The sequence below is a fragment of the Anser anser genome (genome assembly GCF_964211835.1).
Source record: "Anser anser genome assembly, chromosome: 6".
In the NCBI taxonomy this organism is placed as follows: domain Eukaryota; kingdom Metazoa; phylum Chordata; class Aves; order Anseriformes; family Anatidae; genus Anser; species Anser anser.
In genome coordinates this window covers 30,226,370-30,248,877 of record NC_139726.1, presented here as the reverse complement: position 1 = coordinate 30,248,877, position 22,508 = coordinate 30,226,370, and the positions used below count along the sequence as shown (strand labels likewise).

The 22,508-nt window shown below is 47.8% G+C and overlaps 1 long non-coding RNA gene across 1 annotated transcript; it reads left to right on the top strand.

Moving 5' to 3' along the window:
• Positions 1-1,142: 1,142 nt before the first annotated feature.
• LOC310901805 lies at positions 1,143-6,829 on the top strand. The gene is made up of 3 exons (XR_014586181.1): positions 1,143-1,230; positions 1,740-1,988; positions 2,518-6,829. It is a non-coding gene; the product is annotated as an uncharacterized lncRNA (long non-coding RNA).
• Positions 6,830-22,508: the final 15,679 nt, after the last annotated feature.

Below are 22,508 nucleotides of genomic sequence, written 5' to 3'. Positions count from 1 at the left end.
CCTCTGGAAGCATTTTGATCCTCAGGAAGGGACACACTTGCTGAGCAACTTTAAAAATGAAAGTCTGCTCTAGCAGGTTTTCTTTTTTTTTTTTTTTTTTTTTTTTTTTTGTCAAAAGAGAGAAATGTCCCAGCTTGTGCAGCAGGGACAAATGGAAGCGGATTGACCTCCCTCATTAGCACCACTTAAACTGGAGGAAAGAGGCTCTGAGAAGCAGCAGCCTGGTGATTTGTTCTCCTTTAAAAATGTCCCTGTCATTGCGCTCCACCGCTCAAACCAGCGGCACCGCTGGCACCGAGCCTGGTCCGGGAGGACAAATGATGAGAAGTGCCCAAATTTTCCTGCTGACAGCCGATCGAGTCAATGGCCTTTGGGACCTAGGGCATGGGGCACGCAGTGGGTTGCAGGAGCAGTTTGGGATCGCACAGGGTTTAAGGATGTCTAGTGGAGTAACCAACAGCGGGGAAAGGGAAGGACCTTGGGGATTTGGGGAGGAACAAGTGTGGGAGCAAGGGGCTCTGCACCATCACCTGTAAACCTTCAACTCTGATTTTTGGTAGAGGTCACCCAAGACACCAAAACTGATGAGCTTTTTCCTCCTGAACTTTCTCAGCCCTCTGGAGCCAGCTGTGACTCAGCTGCTGCAGCCAGGAAATGACAGGGAATGGCAGGAATGCCTTTAGGGAAATACCCCCTGAAATATATTTCTCTTTAAAAAATGCTTTTGCTGTGACCTGCTCGCCTGCGTGAATGTCTGTCGGCCAAGGTCTGTCACCCAGCCAAGTCCCAGACTGTGCTCTGCTGTTTTAAAAGCATGGAAAAGTATCGCCTTGTCATCAGCTCTGGCAGGGCTTTGGGGAGATGCGGAGGTTTCCAAAAACTCCATTTTCACTTGTGTCTCTGTAAGGGCTTGGGGCTGTTCAAAGAGGTGCCCAGAGCTCTTCCCTGTAGAAAGAATTAATGTGCTTTCATGCAGGACCCTCCCGGCCTCTCTTGGCCCGTGTCCGAGCCGTAGTCAGGCCATCTACCCGGACAATCTCTCGTTGTAGCTGGTGCCTTTGAAATATGTGGGTATGAGAACATATTTTGAGGAGGGCACATGCCCAGCCAGCCGTTTCGGAGGCTGCATTCCTGGCTGTGCCCTTGCACACTGCCGGCACCAATTCACAGCGCCCTGCCATCAGCAAGGAAAGCAGAACATAAACTGAGGCTGCCTCTGGGGAAGGAGAGGTGATGATACAGGATTCTGGGGGGGTAGCAGACAGTATTCAAATAGGTCATAAAAAAAAATGTGGTAAGGCATCAGTCTGCTGTGATTGTTTTGTATATACATAGAAGTTGAAATTGCAAAGCAGGTCCTGGGGTAGAGAAATTGCACTTGGGTTTTTGATTTTAGACATATATTACTCTGTGATGGTAACAGAAGTCAGCTAGGAGGATATATGGTATCTTTCTTGCCTTATTGTCAGAAAAGATTATTTAAATCACAGGCTCACTGTTTCACCTTGTAATTTGAGTCGGCGGTTTAAATCTATCAATTTTACTCTCACTTAACATTCACCTCTTTGTGTGTGTGCATTTTTTCCCCCAAATATATAAGGGAATCATTAGTTCCCATGCTACAATTTTGCAATTCTTATTGCTAGTGAGGAGGAGAGGCCTCAGCTATACCAGTGCAATTACAGCAGCGTGTGGTTGATCGTATATTCACGCTAACCTTTACTTATTGATATATTCAGCACTTAGATATTGGGCTGCAGCCACATCTCAGAGCTGGGAGTTTGGGGTCCGTGAGTCTACAGCTCCCATATGGCTTAAGGGGGCTCAACAGAACATCCATACCCAGCTCTCATTGCCAAATTCAGGTCATCTACTGACAGCTCATTTATGTATGAGCTACTTCTGACTTGTTTCTTGCTGTATTTGTAAGGAAGCTGAAATCTAGCTCCAATTTGTTGTACTGGACCATTCAAAGCTGGGTTTTCCACGTGAGTGCTGTTTTCCATCTTTCTCTCTCGGATCACTACTTTAACCCTCTGGGAAGCTCCTGGCATGTTTGGCTGATGGAGAGCTGGGGGTCTCTGAAGTCCATAATTCATCCCAGCTTTGGGAAAGCTGGTGAGGAGAGTCTCTGGAACAGTCTTCCAGCAGAGCAGATGTAGGAAAAGCATGGTGCAATTAAATGAACCATGTTCCTCTTGGGTACCACACTCAGAGCAAGAGGATTGTATGTATCCAAACTTTTCCCAGATAGGCGAGTGCAGCCTACTTACAGCCATCAGATTTCTCCCATGAGGGTGAGATGTGACACCTCCATTTGCTGCTGTCTATGTTAATTTGAAATCTTCCAAGCCTGAATTCGCTTTAATAATTAAAGGGGGGAAAAAACCTATCACTGGAGTGAGTTCCCTGTCAATATAAATTACATCAGAAAAGAAGATGCACAATTGGGTGAGTTTGTATGAATTTAGTTTTCAAAAGCTTATTTTTCTGTCACTCTTTCTCCATGTTTTATAGGGCGGAAATCTGAAATCTGGTGGATATCCTCAGCTCACATCTTGATGAGCCTGCTGCCCATGGTTTCCGATCACAGCACTGGTTATGCCATGAGATAAGCTGCTGAATACTCCCATGGGAATCACAGGGATACCCGTGAGGAAGCTCCTCAGCCAGCCCTGCTGGGCCTCCCATGGCTTTTGCCAAAGCCAGCTGATGCTCACATCTGCTGGGCATCATCTATCGTATTACGGACTGGGAAGACATTTCCTTACCTGTGTGCATTGTGAGGGTTTAAGGCTTTTCTATCTCAGTATTGGCAACTTTACTACCACCAGCAAATAAAGGGCCTCTGCTGTTCCTGGGGTTTTCTGTTTGTTTGCAATAAGCTCTTAGAAACCCTCCCACTGGCTGTCATCTTTCCTTCCGGGGTTTTTCCCTGCCTCAGAGCTCCTGTGGAGTGATGAGGACCCACTTGAAGGCACCCAGATTAAGGCTGCTTGAGGCAAGCTTTATCCCAGCACAGTTTAGTATCTGAACACTTGATGGTGCAATTCCATAATGTTCTTTTCAACGTTTTTATTTATTTATTTATCTATTTTCCAGGAGCGGGATTATATAAGCCTAATGCTAACTGCACCTGCTGCTGGATAATAAAATAAATTATTATTTAAAGAGGGGGGAACAGCGATTTAGCTGCCTTTTTTTTTCTTTTTTTTTTTTCCTTTTTTTTTTCCCGTTCATAATTGAAGCAACATGCAGAATTTTGCAGAGATGAGAGACATCCACCACACAACAAGCACATCCCAGCAGCTCTCTTTGTTTCCTGGAAACACAGGAGATGCATTAAAACCTGAGCACAATGTTCAGTGGGGAAAATACCACCTGTGTCCCCCCTCAGCTCACCAGCTGCCTCTCGGGGTGCCTGCACCCTATGTGCCTTATGTCTCCACCGTGCACGCCAGCTTGGAGCTCTGGCACATCACTCTCCATCCCTGTGGGCTCATTTTGGTAGCAAGTAGCATGGGGAAGACTCGCTGGGTAGGGTCAGCCCCAAAGCTGGTCCAGGCTAGGAGAACATCCCCCTGCAGTGTGACAGAGCCTGTTAAAGGATTTTGATTTGGGGGATCGCTTGTCTGGATGCACAGTTGGGAATAGTGGTCCCTCACTCCCTGTTCACCTCTCCCACTGGCTGTGATGGCCATGCCCTCGTGGTGTCTCTCCCTTCCCCGAGGTAAGCCCTATCTCCTCACCTTCCCCTCCTGGGGAAGCCAGATGGGTTGGATCCTCCCTGCTCCTGTTCTTGTTACGTGTGGGCTGCAAGGGAGAGATGCCATCAGCCAGCACGGGCAGCGGTGGAGGAGCTGCGTGTGGCAATGAAAGCCTCGTGCAGGGGAGACGCTGCACAGGGACAGCCAGGCTGGGCATGTCCCCAGGACTGGACATTGAGCCCTGTGTTTTGCCCCCAGGTGGACTGCAGGAGTCAGCAATAGGGCGTCAGGGCTGGAGTTCTCTGCAAAAACCTGAGCTTGGGAATGGCTTTTGGCTAACCCCACCTGCTAGGGAGATGTTTCTCTTACTTTTCACCTGAAATCAGAGCTGCTTTATTTACTGTGCGGTGACTAGCTCCTAGGCAGCCAAGCTCTAATGCATACTAATGAACAAAACAAATGTTTTCCCCTCAAAGTATCATGTGTTTTCCCAGACTTCCCTGCATCTCAGCCAGCAAGATAACATCAAAGTGGTACAATTTAATGAACCTGTTCCATTACAGGGGACAGCATGATTTATTGGCTGCTACGCAGAGGAAACAGTGCTGTTGAGACTTTTCAGTGTACTCCTCTGTCTTTACTAGGTTAAAACTTACTGCAACCCATTTGACTTGTGAAAAGAATGTGAGAATGATAAAACAGGTATTCATCCCAAGCAGGGAGGTTTGTGGAAAAACAAACAAACAAACAACAATTAAAGGAGAGCTTGGGATGGATGTGGCTGCAGGTCAGCTCCTGTTTGGCGATGGCAGATGACAGCATCACCACATCTTTTCCAAGACAGGGGCACGTTGCCGAAACAGCCCGATTTCACGAAGAAACTGTGACAGCTCGCTTTGTAAGAGTCACAATGAGAGCAAAGTCCGGCACGACGCAGCCTATCTCCTACAGAGCAGAGTGGAGAGGGAGGCTTTAATCATGCAGCAGTTTCCATGCCAACCTCCTCTCCCAAATGCCCAAGCACGAGGGCTCTCTGCTCCCCTCCTGCTCGGTCTCCTTTGCCTCTGGAACAATTACGGTGGGATAAGAGCCCAGCCGCATCTCGGCATGGCTTGCACAGCCCTGCAATGGCACAGGAGACACTGCCCTCCCCCAGCAGAGCTCCTTGTTTTTTGCACCGGCGTGGGAGCCAAGTCAGCAGAGACCGGGGGAGCTCCCAGAGATGCTGTGGTTTTGCAGGGCAGGGACTGCCTGATAAAGCCACATTGCAACACCCTGACAGAGATGAGGTAGAAGGAAGAACGGGCCAAGACCTTATCTCTGCCTCTCCCTGAAGTTGTTCCCAGGTTTATTTTCTCACTAAGTTTTATTCACTCTTTTTCTACCAGGTTCCAGAGGAGCTGGTGCTTGTGTTTCTTCATCCAAGCCCTGTCCTCATGGCCACAATCAAGGCCAAAGGGATTCTCGTTTGCTTCTGATTTTTGCTTCACGGGGAGGAGCGTGACTTTGTTCCTGGGGAATACTTTTATAAACATGTTCTCCTTTCCTCTGGCATTGGAAAAGCAGGCAGCAGGGCTCACTGGGCAGCAGGCAGCTCTCAACAACTGCTTGCTTCATCCAAAGAAATCACGAGTCCTAAGATGACATTTTAGAGGAGGAAGACATCAAGGTGTTGTCCAACTAAAGGCATTGTTCTGTTTTCTCTGAGGCCATGTGAATGGCAAAACATTAATATTTGCTTTTCCATTTCCCTTTGGGCCCCATTGTTTGTGAGCTCAGTCCGGAGACAACTTTGCAGCTCACCTCTGTTTACTCTGGGTGTCGGCATTGCTGGCCATGTGCTGAGCCTTTCCCTTCCTTATATCGGCTCAGTGGGAAGGAAAGGCTGGCTAATTTTTCCCAACATGAGAAGACTTATTGTCCCTCTTGACTGCCGTTCAAGAACAGCTGTTTTTTTATTATTTTTTATTTTTTTTTTATTGTGGAGCTGTGTATTTTCTTTTTTACGGCTATTACTTAAAAGTCAGGCCTGGCCCTAGCACGTCTGCCAAATCAAATGGTTGGCTTGCTGTGAAATTCAGCCTTAAGACTTTAAGTGGGAAGTGGTCCAACAATAGAGCAGGTCAAAAATCCCACTTGGCTCAGATTCCTCTTTCTCAGTTCAAGATTTCTGACAGTAAAAACGCCATTTTTAGTGGTGACTGTATGAACTTTTAGTGCACGGCCTCTTCAGAGAGCACTGCATATTCTGCTCACATTGAATTGAGCTAATCTCGACTTGAAACAGATTTTTGTAAAAGAAGACTTGTAGGAGCCTTTTTTGATGCATTAAGGATGCCAGCAAGAGGTTTTTATTCGTCTTTTTTTTCATTTAAACTCTGCCAACCCTGGTCCTTGCAGATGGTGCTTGAAGAGTTGATGGGAGCTTCATGAGCAAGACATACAGTGCTGCCTCTTAACTTGTGGATAGGTAGGTTTTGCCTCTTCAATCACAGCAAGCTGGTGGCTTTTGCAGGTTTATTAGGCATGGCTTTCACTCTGTCTGACTCCAATTTTACTCCGTGTTGCTAACTCGTAAGAACAACTGCATGGCAAGAAGTGCCCAAATGAAGACCTGTGTCTTGCTGAGCATCCCGATGCATCACCGCTGCCCCATGCCTCAAAAAGCAAAGATTTCCCTCCGTTGGAGGCATGAGAAGAAGAAGATGGATTAATTAGCAGTGCCAAGTGTCAGATTTGGGGTGGAATCCGAGCTCTGCCAGCAGATGGGTCTCCAGGCTGGCTTTCTGGTGGGGCGCTGAGATGGCCTGGCAGGCCCACCTCTCCCTCAAGGCCACACCAGGCAGCCCCAGGCTGGACAAACTCCGTGTCAGCGAGAGGGCTGGCCTCTGCAGACACACCAGGCCTGCCTGAGGGAGGCATGGATCTCAGGGCCTTGCAGCTGGGAGCCTGCTCACGCCTGGGAAGGACGTGAGGCCATGCAGACGGGGCTGCAGCTTGCAGTGGGTGTGAGCAGGCCCAGCACATGCAATGTTTCCATATTGTGCTCAGTTTTGGGCCCCTCAAAGGACATTGAGTTGCTTGATTGTGTTCAGAGAAGAGCAAGGGCTCTGGTGAAAGGATTAGAAGCCAATGCATGTGAGGAGTCATTTCTTTCCTTTTCTCTCAGGAAAGGTGCATGCATTTCTCACTAACCAGGAAGGGGGGCGGGGGGGGGGGGGGGGGAACAAGCCCTCCTCCTTCCCTTCAGTCAGGCCATGGCAAATGCCACTCCTTTTGAAGAAACTAAATGCCACTTTGCTTCTTTAGGTCAGCTTTATTGCAATATGCCACTCCCTGACTGCACAGTTTTCATGCCTCCTTGGGCCAGCGATGGCTTTGCTAAGCAGAGGCCCTGTTTTATTTTTTTTCCATCAGTGACACCCCAACCCCACCACAGTGGTGGCAGAGACGATTTAGGCAGGTCTTATCCTGCAAGCTGTGTTTTGGAAGAAGAGTGGCAAGGAAGAGAGGAGTGGGGAGCAAGCACAAAGTTGTGATGCTGTTCATCCCAGTAACATAAAGGGCTCCATCCTGCAGGCAGATGGCCTTGGAGAGTGAGTTTGAAAGCCTGGACCAAAAGGCAGGTGGCATCCGTGGCATCTTGATCCACTGCTTCTGCGGTACAAAAACTGTGAATTGTGAAATGTGAAACATTGAAAGGAAGGTGGGAATTCAGCAGAAGATGCTAACATGTAAGCAGGGAGAGTCTGCCTGTTTTTTTCTCACCCCCAAATTCACAGTCTAACCCAAAAGCAGACACACACACTGGGCACTGTGTCCATGTTTTTGAGATGCAGTCTTACTACTGAGGGTAAGACAGGACCCAGCCCTTTCATACTGCTTTCGTTAATTAAGAGTATCTTTAAGCCTCCTCGAATAAGGTGCCTACAAATCTGGTGAAGGTGCCAGGGAACTGATTTCTTTTTGACGTGGCCTTACTGGGAACTGTTGTCACCAGCAACCCAGGGCAGATGTCCCCTCGCTGCAGAGCCAGAATAAGCAGCTTAAAACTCTTGGTGAAGCCAGGCGGGTGAGGGTGTTTTGTGTGCGTGATGGGGATGCAAATATCCTGTCCTCACCTTTGCTGGCCTCCCAGAGTAGAAAGGCAGGTGACTGGCAGGCTGGTGAGTAAACAAGCCGAGCTGGAACGAGAGTTTGCTGAAGTGAAGGAGAATCAAAGGCAGCTACCCTGAAGGCAGTGGAGGTCTCACAGCCCTGACTGGCTACAGGCATCATGATGCTTGTTATTTTTTCATTACAAGCTATCCCCTTGAGCTAAGTGAATAGCTGGGAATCACAGCTTTTGTCAAAGGAGACTTCTGATTCTCACATAGGAGGAAGAAAATGTAGAAACCTGAGACTTGGAAAAGAAAGCAAACAAAACTCTAATACTTTGGCTTTGTAATAATGTAGTTATAGTTAAGATGCTTGCCTAATTTTGCAGTAGTCTGCGAGTGCTGAAAGCTCAGAGTTTGCAATAGCAGTACTGACATGCTGTATGCAGAAGCTGGCCTTTTGACTCCATGAGGATATTGAAGATGTTCTGGTAAATATTTACATTTTTTAATCTCCATTGCTAATCAGAGCTGAGATTATTTAACTTGCAAGAGTTTATTAAAATAAACTCTGCACTGATTGCTTCTCTCTGCATTTGCTATTTTCGCCCCTACTGTCCAGATGTTAGGGAATCTGGGCTTTTATCAAGGCTGGATGTGCTGGAGTACCGCAGTTGCTGCTATCCAACGTAGTAGTTTGAAAGGACTTGGCCCCTGGGGGGAGATACTGTTCCAAAATGAGCTGTCACCCTAATCTTTCTTGATTGTGCAATTAGTTAACAATGGGAATCTTGACAGAAATTAGTCTGTGTTGTGTTGTTTTTCCTTCTTTTTCTTTGAAGCAATCCCGACTCTTGTTGGTATTAGCTTACTGAATTTATGTCAGATAGGCCGGCTGGATCCCAACTTGCATCTATTCTTCCACCTTTGGTCCTGGAGGGATCCCAAAGCATGTGATGATGGTTTGGCAGCTCCTGGGAGAAACGGTGCTCCCTGCAGAGAGGCTGCCTAGACTGGCATCACTGACTATCAGGTAAAGCAGCTTGGTGCCTATGGCATCTCCCCATTAATGCTGGGAGGATGGGAAAGCTGGTGAAACAGAACAGGGGGGAGAGCATCCTGTGTGTGTGGAAAGCACACGGGATGAGAAATGTCCCTCCTGGGAAATCTGGAGAACTGCAAGGACTTAATAGGGTCCCGTGGCGGTGGATCCCTGAGCTGGTAAGAAGCAACACTGACAGGCCTGTGCTCTTTCCCAGTTCTTGCAAACCCTCGTGGCAGTGATGCAGCCAGCCTGTGATGCTCTTACCAGGACTTGGTAATTCAGCTCTATAGCAGGAGACTGGCTAAGTCTGTGAGAGATGTTCTACCAGAGGGAAAGGGTCCAGGGATTCTGTTCCTTGTTTTGCAGGGTGAAAATTAAAGACAGTCTGGGTCTGTGCACCAGCAGACCCTCTAAAAATGGTGTGTGTGTTTAATGGGGTGGGATGACCAACAAGGATATGAAGGGTCAGGGAACAGACTGTGTTTTAAAAGCAAACAGAGCTGTGAAAATGCCTCCTGAAGGTTTGGGTATCTGAGTGGAGCCAGGGACTTTTGCAACAACAGTCCCTGCTGCCAGGGCTCATTTCACCCCTTGCACAGGCAGTTCTGTGAGAGGACAAAACAAAGGCTGCATGCCCTGAACTGGGCAAACTAAGGGCAAATAATTGCAGAGGCTGGCAGTGAGGAGAGAATAAATGAGCTATTTGAAAATCAAAATGGGGCTCAGCACTGCAGCTCCACTGGTGCTCTCTGTGTCCCAGGGTAAGGGAGCCATGGGCTCAGTCGTGCCTTGGGGTATCTCTGTCTTTGCTTTTTAACATCAGCCTTGCAAAGTTTGTAGCTTGTCGAGCCATATTCATTCAGCACAGCTGCGTTTAGTCTTCAAGTAGAGGTGAGAAGCCCTCAATTCTTTCTTACAGAAAGGAAAGCATCACACTTTGCTGTTTAACATGACTTTTCACTAATGATGTTGCCATAAGAAGTAAGGATAATGCCACTGAATGAGCTTGTCTCTAGTTACTGCTACTGAACCCTCTAAATTCCTGAGCAAACAAGCTGGAGAGGGAAAACATCACCAGAATTACCCTCAATTAGGAAAACCTAGGAGAAAAGAAAAAAATGTTTTGTTCTCCGATGCGTTAAAAACAAATTGCTGTTGTTATCTGTCCCTATCAACATCAGGCTGTCTTGTAGCAAATGCTTGCCCATATCCTCAGGCCGGTTTTGACCTTGATATGAACCACACTGGGGCTTGGTTTGTCACCAGATAGGGTGAGAAATGAGTGCAGCGGAGGAGGTAGGAGAAGATGTTCAGCTAAGTGCAGTGGGAATGCAGGCGGTGTGAAAAACAGAGAGAAAACCACACTGCTGGGGGGAGAGCTAGCTGTCTGCAACAGGCTGAAATGGTGTCAGCGAGGTTCGTGGGCTCTGCTGTATTAATGGTGTCAATAAGCAGTAAGGAATGATAAATGGGTCATATCTCACTAATTAGGGCAAACTGGGAATGCCTGAGGGCGATGCTGCCCCATGTTTCCCTGCAGTGCCTGGGGACAGCTTGGGCAGCACCCTTCAGCAGCAGCAGCAGGAGCTGAAGGAGGCCGTACATGAGCTTGCATTCATCCAAAGGGTTTTTTCTTCGCAGCAGTGGCTGGTTGAAAAATACCTGCCTCCTTTAACATCTGTGACAGTCAAAGGCAGAGCTCACCAGTTCATTTTCAGCAAAGCAGCTTGGGAACCACTTTGCAGTTAGGAAATGAGTTCTGGGGAAAGTTCCACCACCAGTTCCACCACCGGATTCCTTTCTGGACTGGAGAACCCTTTCTCAAACTCAGGATAAACCTCCTGCCTGTATGAAATGGCTGTTAGCCTGCCCTGCCCAGTGGTAAAACAGCAGAACAGCAGTGTGAGATGAAAACATAGGGAACCTCCCCTCATGTGGAAATGTGTAAGTGATTTAAAGGAAGCTGACAGTTCCCAGAGAAAAATCGAAGAGGAAAAGCAGAAATAAAGCTGATGAATTCTTCCACGGTCCGAAGGCAATGGAGAGGAACTTCCAGATGTAATTAAATGCATTGTTAACTTTGTTATTGATCAGACTGTCTGCCAGTGGCGAGGAGATGAGGCTGTAGCAATGACATGGGGCCTTATGCATCTGGAGTGCGTCCACAGAGTTAAATCAGCTTGTCTGGCATCCGAGTGGCTCTCAGCACACCTAGACTTACATCGGGCAACACAGGGCAGTCACCGGCAAGAAAAAGAGGGGGTCAAAGGCTCTGGAGAGCAGGTTGGGAATGCTGGCACAGCAGTGTATCACAGCAGAGACCCCAAACACATGTAAAAAACATGTATATTCATCTCTACATGCACAGACAGACACACGGAGCACTCGCAGATGGCTCCCCTCTCTGGCTGAGCAGGGTGACATACACATTTATATACATTTCTACCTTCACATATATCCCCTAGCAGCAGTGCTCAGGAGTTGCCACTGGATCCCAGACACTGGGATCAACCCCAGAGCCAAAGCCCTGCTGCAGGTGTCAGTGCAGAGCCGGGGATCAGGAACACCTCACCACGGGGCTGTATGAACACAGGCTTGAATTACTGAAAAAGAAGTGGCTGATTTGCACTCTGCTGCTGTGTTATGTGGTTACAGACACCTGTGCCAGCACACAAAGGGGCAAGGCTGTCAATCCACAAGTATAAAGCAGGCACATTTCGGGCTGTGAACCAGAGATTGCCTCCAACACATCGCTAGCCAGGTCATGTTCCTATGCACAACCCCAAACACAGCGCGGCCTGTATCCGATGTCTGACCCCCCTTGTCCACAAACAGCTCAGTGCTCTGGCAGTACTACCAGCTGTCTATGGGATGTGGAGGTCTGGATTAAGGAGAAATGAACAGAAATTTGTCATAATGGTGGTAAAAGCTGCTGGCCGGAGTGTTGTCCTGATTGCTGTGACCGCAGGAGCTGCAGGTGATGGTGAAATGCAGCAGCTCAAACTATGGCTTGCAAGTTTATAGGGCCAACAAGCAGCATCTCCTTAGTCAGCAGACTGTCAAGTTTTAAGACCTTGCCTAAAATCACAGAACTGGATTCCCCAATAGCAAAGTACACAGCATGAACTTTGTAATGGATGTGCTGGCTTTTTTAGTGTATCTCTGTACCTGCTTCCACGTTATGGCTGTGAGGACATTGGCAGCGTGACTGCCACTGCTGGGCAGGAGAACACCGAGCCCAGCTCAGATCCTTTCCAGACATCAACGGCAGGCAGGAGTTTTCAGCCTTCTCACATCTTAAAACTTCTCCCCATGCGGACTTCAGGTGAAGGTTGGCCTAGGCCTGCTTGTCAGCAGTGCTGTGGACATAATGTTGGTCTCTGAGGGGACGCGGCCTTTGTAGAAAGGGAGTGCCCCTTGCCCTTGTGGTTTCTGGTAGGTTTGTACCCAGGCATCACTGTCTGCTGTGCTGGGGCACCAACTCCATGCCTCACCGATCCTAATGCGCACAGCACAGCACCACGAGCACACTTCTCGTTCCACAGGGTGCGTTTCTGCTCTCAATCCCAGGCCAACACTGAGTAATATGGGTGTTATATGCAAATGGAAGGAGGATTTGGGGGCTGGTTCTCTTGTGTGGGGCTCATTTAAACAGGCAGGTCATGTATTACATTTGGTGAAAGTTGTGCCTTTTAATCTTCTGATCTCTGTCCCTGCTTTGAGCAGCTTTGCCATCTGCTCAGATGAAATGTGACATGACAAGACGTTTCAGCAGAGTCCCATGTTTCTCAAATGCTCCTCTCCTCCACCTAGATCTACTGAGCAGCTCAGGGAAAGAAGTTGTGTGGCACGTGTGACACCGAGTTACTTACCACTTGCAGAATTATTTGGAGTTTACCCTCTTAGGAAACTCTGTGTGAAATATTTATTTATTTTTTGTTACGATTTCACTGAAGAATCTAGTGGTCAGGTGGTTTTCTCTCTCAGTGTTGGTCACCTAGCGCCTTGTTTTGCTGTCAGCTTGAAGTGTAACTCCTCTGTTTTAATTTGTGTGTTTCCTGTGTGGTTCTGCTTGTTTGGAAGTATTACTGAATCGAGAGGAAGAAAGCTGAAGGTGTCATTTCCACAGGTAAGCTGTAGCTGTGCTGGTCGTAGATTAGAAAATGAACAAATCCTTAACTCCAGGACGAGCTGCTCTGAACAAGACTAACGGCAAAAAGTTTCCTGAACTTGGCTCACGATAACAGTGTGGCTCTTACCTTGCTTTTGTCACCGGCAGATCTCAAAGCACTTTGCAAAGGAAATCAGTGTATTTTTCCATTGATAAATGCAGGAGAGAGTGTCCACTCAAAAAATCAATGAAGATGTGGGACTTGTTCCCATACCTGCAATGTCCCTCCTGTGTGCAATGTGCTCCTGCTAAGTAACAGTGTGGTTACAGGATTTATCTTTCTCCCTTTCAGCTTTTCCCCTCCCTTGGGTTTGTGTGTGTGGTTAATATTTGTGCATGCTCAGCTGCTTGAGTCCCCAAAGGCAGGACACCTGCATTTTGTCACAGGAAATCTCTGTGGAAGTATGCCCGTCAGCAACACAGGCAAAGGTACCGTCTGGCTGAAATCTAACTGATCTATGGCCTCTCTTGTCTCAGAAATGAATCTTTTGGGGCTCAATAGCTTACACTGACGTGCTGCTAGTTTCAGGCTCGCCTTAGCAAGAAGGAGCTGACAATAGCTGTGCAAGACCAGGTGATGTTTGAAATAGGATCTGTGCTGTCATTGTAACTGAATCTTCGCTATTTGGGAAGCCTTGACCGGCTTCTGAGCCTGTGCTGAATGGATCTTGCAATACAAATATTTGCCTGTGGATAGATGCCTTATTATTAATTTAAAGCCTGACATAAATCATGAGCTCAGAAATGCAGACTTAAGCTTCCTGGACAAAAATAGATGTGGCCTCTTGCATGGGGAGCCGTTCCGATTATGCTTCCATAATTGGATCATGCTGAAATGGATACCTTAAATTTAGTTACAAAAGGCTAACCAGAAAAAAATGCCAACAATTTATCACAGCCATGGTGCTATATTTAAAGCTGTCAGCGTTTCCAGGATATAAAGCGATTATAAATCCTAGTGGTTTGTAGCTGGCCGTAGGAATCTGCCTTCATGCTGACATTTAACATTCGAGTTCTCCACGCCGGAACCCCCTGATTCAGGAATGTAATTAAGCCTTCACCTCCTTTTAATTTAAGGAATAACCCTACTGCCAATACAGGCTTAAATGTAGGCATATACTTGAATGTGCTGTTGAATCAAGGTCCAAATACTTAATTAATTTCTCTCGGTAATGAAAACCTGGATGTTGATTTGAAGTTAGAGGTACCAAAATTCTGCTCTCCAGTTTCATTTAACTGAAATAAAGCAATGCCCAGTCCTGTTTTGAGTCTGAGCTTGTGGCAGCTCATTAGCTAACGGATGAGAAGCACAGCAGTCAAAAACTTGCGTTAAATGCAGTCCTGTATGAACCTTGCTTAAGAATGGCTTGCACAGAATCCTCAAGAAAAAGAAAAGACACAATAGTCTGCAGTATAATGTTTCTTAAATCACCTGAGGCTGCCGAATCAAGCTGCTGGCATCGTCAGCCCACTGCTGTGACCCCAAAACAGGCAAAAACAACTTAGAAGTAGACAGGCATGGAATGACCATCCCAAAAGTTTTCTTCCAGGTCTTCCCTAGCTCATGCCCTGTAGCAAGAGAGTTCATCTTATCTTAAAAACTCATTAGAGCTTCATCTTGCAGCCTCTAGTAATGCAATCTCTTCTCACCAGTGTGGCTAAGGACTTCTCCATGGATAAACGCAACAGAATACCTGTTATTTACAGCACAAGCTTAGGGACGGTCAGGAATTGGAATATTTCATTCAAATATGCCTGGCCTTGAACCTGGTGTCTGATAAGATTTCAAAACAGATCCAGCCTTCTTTTGCACAGATGTCCCCTTTTCTTGGGGTACACCAAACCCAGGTACCTACATCAGAGCACCTGCTGGAACCAAGAGCTAATGCCAACTCTTCAACCCTACTTACCAAAGACTGTAATGGAAAATTTGTGTCTCCTAAGAGGGTCCACTATTTGTTATCAAATAAAATTTTTACCTTCTCTTGCTGTGACTTTGGGTGAATGAGATGTTTTAGCTGCTCAAGAGCTGTACGATGAAAGACGTTTGCTTGAATTATGATGTAGATAATCCTGAAGGAGCCTGGTATTTGGAAAACTGGTCAAGAAATAAGGCAATGAGCAATGATTCTGCCTATGGCTCTGCTTTCCATTGTGTTTTCATTTCCTACCTTCATTCTTTTTCCCTTAAGTGACATCAAGCTTGTGGAATGTACTTCTTTATTAGCAGGGTAAAGAACAATAAGCAAAAAAAATGCAATAAAAAAAGAAATTGCTTCCAAACCTCCCTTGCCAACTATGTGAATCTTTCAGGAAACTAATACATACCCCAGCTCTGCAAATCACTGAAGAATGTGAGTTGTCTTAGTGGAGTAAACAGCACTCAGCAGGCCTGCAGCGATATTATGCTGGGGACGTGGGGCCTCAAGTCCTACATCTGCACAGACGATGTTCTGGGGCTTCTAAGGTGTCCCGCATGAGGCATGGAACATGCTTTGAGGGCCACCTTTCTGTCAGCCCCTGCCACAGCATTTGAACTGTGACCATGGGCTGGGTCAGCACCTACTTTGTGGGTTTGAACTCGGAGCTGATGGAAATGGGCTTTCAGGGCTGCCTGGTGCTCAGAGGGAGCCTCCTGGGCACCACTGACAAGAACATGAAAGTAACATCTCTGAAAACAGCACCTCGGTGCTATTGCATTGCACAAGGGCATGCAGAAGACTGGATTGTCAATAGGGGCCCCAGTCCAGCTGCAGATGAGATTTGTGTACTTCAAACTGGATGGAAAGTCTGCCTTGATGTTAGGGTCTAGCTGTACCTGCTCCAGGACCTTGGGACATGTTGTGTCTCCCAGAAATTCTGCACTCTAGTGCTCTCATTCCTCCTCCAGCAGTGCTGCAGACAGACAATTTGTTTTATTCCAGCAACTGCAGTTGCATATGGAGCTTGAGTGAGGTGTGTGGAGGGTGAATAACAAAAAGCCAGGGAGAGAGAAAAGGCAATCGTCCTAAATGACTTCCATCTGTCTCCTCCTGTCGCCCACTGCAGAGATCAGATTTATGAAACCTCAGCGCTAGCAGAGGCTCACTACAAAGCCAGGTGCCAGCTCTGCCACCAGCAAGCCCCTGGGGACATCACGGAGCGAGTGCCACTGCCCCCCTGCCGGTCCTCTTGCCACCGATGCTTTGGGTGCGTGCCCAGGATACTCTCAGTTGCTTACAGGGTTTCACTGCTCATCGCCAGGCTTTCCCTGCAATAAAACATACACCTCCCATGAGAGGTTTTTCAGGAAAGGTTGTGTGCCTGCATTCACTCCAAAGCAAAAATTCTCCTGCAGTGATGGCTGAGCAGCTGGAAAGAGAGCATTCAAATGTTGCCTGAGCTTGGCTCTGCTCCTACTAAAGCTGGAGAGGATATCACCTTCGCCATCTGATCTCCCAAGTCAGCTGGCATCTGCTGCCATCAGGCATCTTGGTGGAGTTTTGGGAGGAGGCTTTGTCTTCAGCTGAAAATGGGGGCCCCCTGGAACACTCCAGGAGCAGGGGTGAAGGTGCCATGTCTGTGCTGCGATGCTTTTCTCTGCATCTGTTTTCTACAGCAGGCAGGCATCGGGGAGCTCTGCAGAGCTGAATTCGTCCCCTGCAGAAGCTGGTAGGTGATAGTTCGCACAAGTCCTCATTCAGAAGCTCTATTTTAAATGGAAAAATGGGCTCTCAGCTAAACCAAGCTGCAATTGAAAGTGTCTGTGAGGTTTTTGTTTGTCTAGCAAGCAGTACAAGTATTAATGGAGGGGAAAGGGAGCCAAACCAAAAAATTGCAAGTGCCCTTAAGTAAAAAATGTTCTCATTCTTCAGCCCAAACCTAAAACACATCAGCAGAAAAAATGAATGATAGCATTTAATGGGAGCTGTAGCCTTATTTTTCTACTTTGCTTACAGGCCAAAAGCCCCAGCAGACCACATATCCCGTGCCATGTCTCGACTGGGGCATTCAACTTGTGAGCTGTAAGGCTGTCTGCTACCAGTGTGTGCTGAACAAGTACATGCGATACTCTCACCCAAGAAAGATGCTCAGTCTCTGGAGGAGTACAGGAGCATGGCGATTTCCAGTTGATGGATACACCACAGTGAAATTTTCATTGACATCTCTCTTACAAAAACCAAAAGACACAGACTCTCTTTCCCCTACAGTCCTGACTTGCTGGCTTCTTTTGAAATCTCAGGTTGCCAGCACGATGTATGGAAGCTGCCAGCACCAAATGGAGGAAGGGATTGCTTTTGATGTTTCAGTCAAATTCATGTCCTAATAACTGTTTCTTGGGTGGAGTAAAGACTTAGTCAAGCAGACATCCCAACTGAGGGGTTGTTAGCTGCAAGGAACATTTTCTTCTCTCTGCTAAAGCATCAAGTGTTTCCCTCATGGCAAACATGAATAGTCATTACACAAAGACACCAAGACCCTCATGGTTTTGAACCGGAGCACAGGCTGTTACTTCTTATGGGAAACAGCTTAATGGCTACAATATTCAGCCATGCCACTTCTGGCTGACTTCTGGGACCAGCCTGACTTCCACACCAAGTGGTTGATACCCTCTGGAGAGCTCATGAAGCCTTCTTCTAGAAGGACCTTTGCACCACAAAAGCAGCTTTCAGGATTCTGTTTCAAAGCGAGGTTGCCTGACACTGCTTTGGCTACGTCCACATGGCTCTGTGGCCTCCTGCCCACAGAAACTTCAGAGCCAAGCTTTGAAGTTGTGCAACCTCCTCCCATGTCTCTGCTCTCACTTTGACCTTCCTTACACAAAAATAGCTCTTTTTAGTCACAGAAAATATCAAAGGTGTCGGACAATGGCTGGGTCCTTGTTCTCATTGAAGTTGGTGGGAACTTTGCCATGGTCCTGGAGGGGAACGTGATTAGACCAACAGGACCTTATGACAGACCACAGCCCAAGAGGCATTAGGATCACTGACCATAAGCAGTGGAGGCTCAGGGGATTAGCAATAGGATGGGTTGGGGGGGCCTTCCTCTTGGGGACAATGGGCAAATCCAGCCTCCACTTGGTGGTCTGTGGGACAGGAGCTGTAAGCTAGGTCCTAGAACACAGAGTCTGCAACAGAGTACAGGATCTCCAAAACAAGTGTCAAGGAGCTGGTCAGAGACAAAGCAACAAGGCTGTCCCAACCTACAGGCTTTATACAACCCAACCCACATGTCCTACACCATCATATCCACAAGCCCTGCACCCTACCAACCTACACACCCTTCTCCATCCAGCCCACAGGTCCTACACCCATCACAGGAGTCACTCAGCGTTGCCAGCTTACGGGTTTTTTTTGGAAACTATTTTTAGACAAATACTGTCTAAAATGTATGTCTAAAATGGTGGCTTTTTTGGGGGGTGGGATTTTGGAAAGGGGGATTTTCTGGGTTAAAAGAGGTTAGCTCTTCTCACAGACCTGACCTTACCCATGGCCTTGGATTAGCATAGCCACAAAAGTTTTGCCATTAGAAAAATAATAATAATCTTTTGAGCCAGTGGTGGAAATACTGCTCCTAATCTAACTGCCAATTTCTCTGCTGGAGCTCAGGCTTCATCAGAAGAAACATGCTCTGGTGTTTCAGTTCACAGCCTTCTCTACATGTAGAACAGAGCAACATTGGAGACGATGAGACAAAAATAAATGGAGGAAGCTAGACACGGGAACATAATCAAAGGCATCAAGCCTTTTAAGATAACGTCTGTCCTAATATTTACAGAATCCTTCCAAAGCCAAGAGCCTTCTTCTGGACTTCAGAGGCTCAGCACTGTTTTGTTCTTGTTTATGGCTCTGGTGCCAAAGTAAATCGAGGGGCTGATAAACACTGCGCACCCCGCCATGCTCTGTCAATGGACGTCTTCCTTGGAATTAGGTGACTAAACAACATAAAAGTATTTTCATTCTGCTTTATGCTCTCATCTGTCTCCTAAGCAATTATTTTCAGATTTATACTGGAACATGAACTCAGTAGGACTTATTTTGCTTTCCTGCTTTTCCATCCCACTGATAAGCTTCCACGCCAGCCCATGTGCAGAGTTTCTCACCAGCACTATTCTCATGTGCTCGGCTTGCAGCCGTCCCTCATGTGGAAATCTGCTCATTCGAATTCAGCCGACCCAGGAATGGCTCCACTCAGAAATGCAGAGCTATATAAGAGGAGCTTTCACAGTAGCCATTTGATGTTCAGCCTTGTTGGGTGTCTGGACCCTAATTAGAGAAGGGAATTACGGAGCAAGAAGTTGGCAGGACTCAAAAATGTGGGTTCACCCCAAGGCTATAGTCTTCTGGGTTGCTGCTGCATCTGCACAGTGTCCCCAGTGCTCCTGTCCCCCCTGATTTACTAGAATACAATAGAAGACTTCTAATTGTCTGTTAATTAGAGTTAATTGCTCACTAAGAAGGAGCTCAGGCCTATCTAGTTGGTGGAAAAGAGTTAGAGATAGCTGAAAGCTCCTGGGTGAAGGCGGCAGGTCCCTGGAAGGGCTGCCCTCCTCCTCCAGCACCTGAGCCAGGCCCAACCCGGCTCGCCTAGCTCCATGTTCCATTCCCAGGCTGTCCTTTGGCCTGTCCTGCCCCTTGTCAGCACCCCAGTGGCCAAAACTGCAGTTTTCTCCCTGGTGCTAATTCTGCAGGGCAGAATAGCCACTTGGCACTGGGGCAGAGGCCCTGCAGCCACCACAGCACGGACTTTTCCTGCCCACGGCCTAAGGGGACGCCAGCCCTTGCCAGCCCTTGCCCTGCCCTGCTAGCATGGGTAACACGTCTCTTAAATACCTCCAGGGATAGGGACTCCACTTGCTTGGCCTCCCTCTCTGTGAAGAAATTCTTCCTGACACCCAGTCTAAGCCTGCCCTGCCGCAACTTGAGGCGGCTCCCTCCTCCTGCTTCAGGCCTGCACCCCGCCAAGGCAAAGAAGTTGATGAGAAATTCCCCCAGATTGCTTTTCCTTACAAAAATTTCAGGCCAACGTCACCTCGAGGCTTCACAAGTAGCAAGGAGGGAACGAGAGGCTGGAGAGAGGCAGAGGGAGCCCAGTTAGGTGGTGGGAAGGGAAGACAGAGGTGTGTCCAGCAGATGAATTTCACAAAGTGTTCGCAAAGAGGAGTGGAGCTGGGCTGTGACTCCCTCTGGAAGAGAAAGGGAAAGCCCCCAGCAGAACCGACAGTCTGAAAGCAAGAGCTGGCTGTGCCCTGGCTCGGGATAAGCGCATGGGGTCGGGGGGTTGGCGCTTGTGGGTTTGTTGTTGTAGGGTGGAATGCGAGCAATTTCTTGGCACTTATTTTCCACAGGATATTAGCATTATAAAGGGAGTTGCTGAGAAGCAATACTTAAGATAGGGCTGCTGTTGGCTCCTTTCTCCATGGTTTTTGAGTCTGCTCTGTCCTTTTCCAGTTAGTACAGTCTGAGGAACATTTGATTACTCCACGCCTTTTACATACAAAGCACCCAAAAACCTCTGAGGAAGAGGAGGCCAGAGCAGACAGGATAACATCTCCATTCAGCACGGCAAAACCTCTTCTTCCTCATGCCCTTCCTCCCAGCCCCTGCCAGGCCCAGGTTGCAGGAGTCAAGTCCTGGCACAGCATGCTCTGCAGGACGTGCGCGACCTGAAGCCTGCAGGGAAGGGTCCCCTGGCAAGGACAAAACAGCAGATTGATGCCTCAGATCCTTTCCTGACATGTATGAAGAGGTCCCCAAAGGGTCTTTGTGTTTGTTCTGGCTCTAACTTGCTTTAGGTATTTAAGGTCTGGGCAGCCTAATGAGCCTGTGGTATCCAGGGAATGCAGGGATGGACAGAGAATCAATGGAGGGATGGTAAATGAGTGGGAACAATTTGAACGTGCCCCTCCTCTCACTCGGCTTCTCAAAGCTGTGGGGCTTTGCTGTTTGGGAGCTCCTGGGGCTTTGCTCTTTGGGAGGTTTTTGTCTTTCCTAAAGCAAGGAGAGTTTGGCTTCCCCATCCCACTTCACCCCTCACCCCCCCCCTTCAGGCTCTGTGCAGGATGGAGATGCTCAGGCTGGGGGTCAGCAGGTTCCTGTGCTGGTGCTGGTGGTGACAGCGTTAGCTGCTTGCATTTCCTCCTCAGAATCCCTTTTCCCAACTGCGACAAGAGGGAAGGGGGGGGGAAAGAAAGACAACCCACAGCACCAGGTGCTGCAATGCAGGACTGCCAGAGGCAAAACTGCCTTGGATATTTTGTACCGTGATACCAGGCTTAGCCAGCATCACCTTGTGATGCCTTGGAGGTACTGGAGAAAACAAGAAAACAGAAACAAAACTGTTCCTAGTGGTACCCATCTGTTTGCTCCAGAGGGTGCTTTTCTTTGGTCTGCATGCACCAGGAGCTGGCACACACCATCCCCTGCTGCAGTCCTACGTCTTTCCTTTCCGAGGTTGTGTTTCTATTTTCTACCATTTTAGGGGCTGGTACAGAGCAACTCGAGGGAAGGCTAGGAAAGTCAGTGGGGCCGTATCATTTATCAACAAAGTTGGAAAAATGGCTGTTCATGATCTTCCCCTGCCACCTTGGAAGCATCATATGCAATCCAGATTAGATTAAATTGAATGAAAAAACATCCAGATTGGACAGTTGTACAGTGGCCAAGAATTAATGAGTTTTCTTGATCCCAAGTCCCCACTGTAATTTCTTCTGCATTCCTCTGGCCACCCACATATATTCAACAATGTACGTGCACAATTGCAGGGACCACGAGGAGAAAAGTAAATGTTTATGAACTGAAAATTGTCCTTCAGCTAATCAGAAAGGCATTTTGTCCCCACGAGGAAGGACAGTACCGTAGCAGAGAGGGAGATGGCAAACCCCCTCCCTCTTCTGTGATTCCTCCCTGCCACTGATGGAGGAAGAAGTCCCAGAGGAAGACATGTAATGAAATGATGCTCCTGCAGCATTTGACTTTAAAAACAAATGGACATTTGCACTAAACCTCCAGAGTAACAGACTCTCAATGGGGAGCACGAGACTGTTTGCTTGCACTTGCCCTTGGTCCTAATGGACCTAACTTCCAGAGGATCCACAGACTGTGAGCAGGCAGGGAAATAAATGCAGACAAATCTGTCCCCTTGCCAAAGACACGCATAACTCTGCAGAGATGAGTGGCCAGGGCAATCCTGCAGAGCAAAGATGCTGCAGGCACCTTTATCATGATCCTTTTGGCTGTGAATGCCCACAAGTGTACATGCAACATCTAAAAACCGTGATAGCCACTCCAAGGATGGAGTTGTCCTCTGTATGCCCTGTGGCTTGGAGGTGTTGCATGAAAGGAACTGTGTTTGGGGGTGAAACATCTCGGGATACCAAAGTGCTGCTGCTTATTTCAGGCTCCCTGTGGTCTCTGGGAACAGCAAGGAAAGGAACACAGCACTTGGCTGAGTTGTAGGAGCATGACACTGGAGTCTCTGCTCCAACGCAGATGTGTTGCTCACTTCTG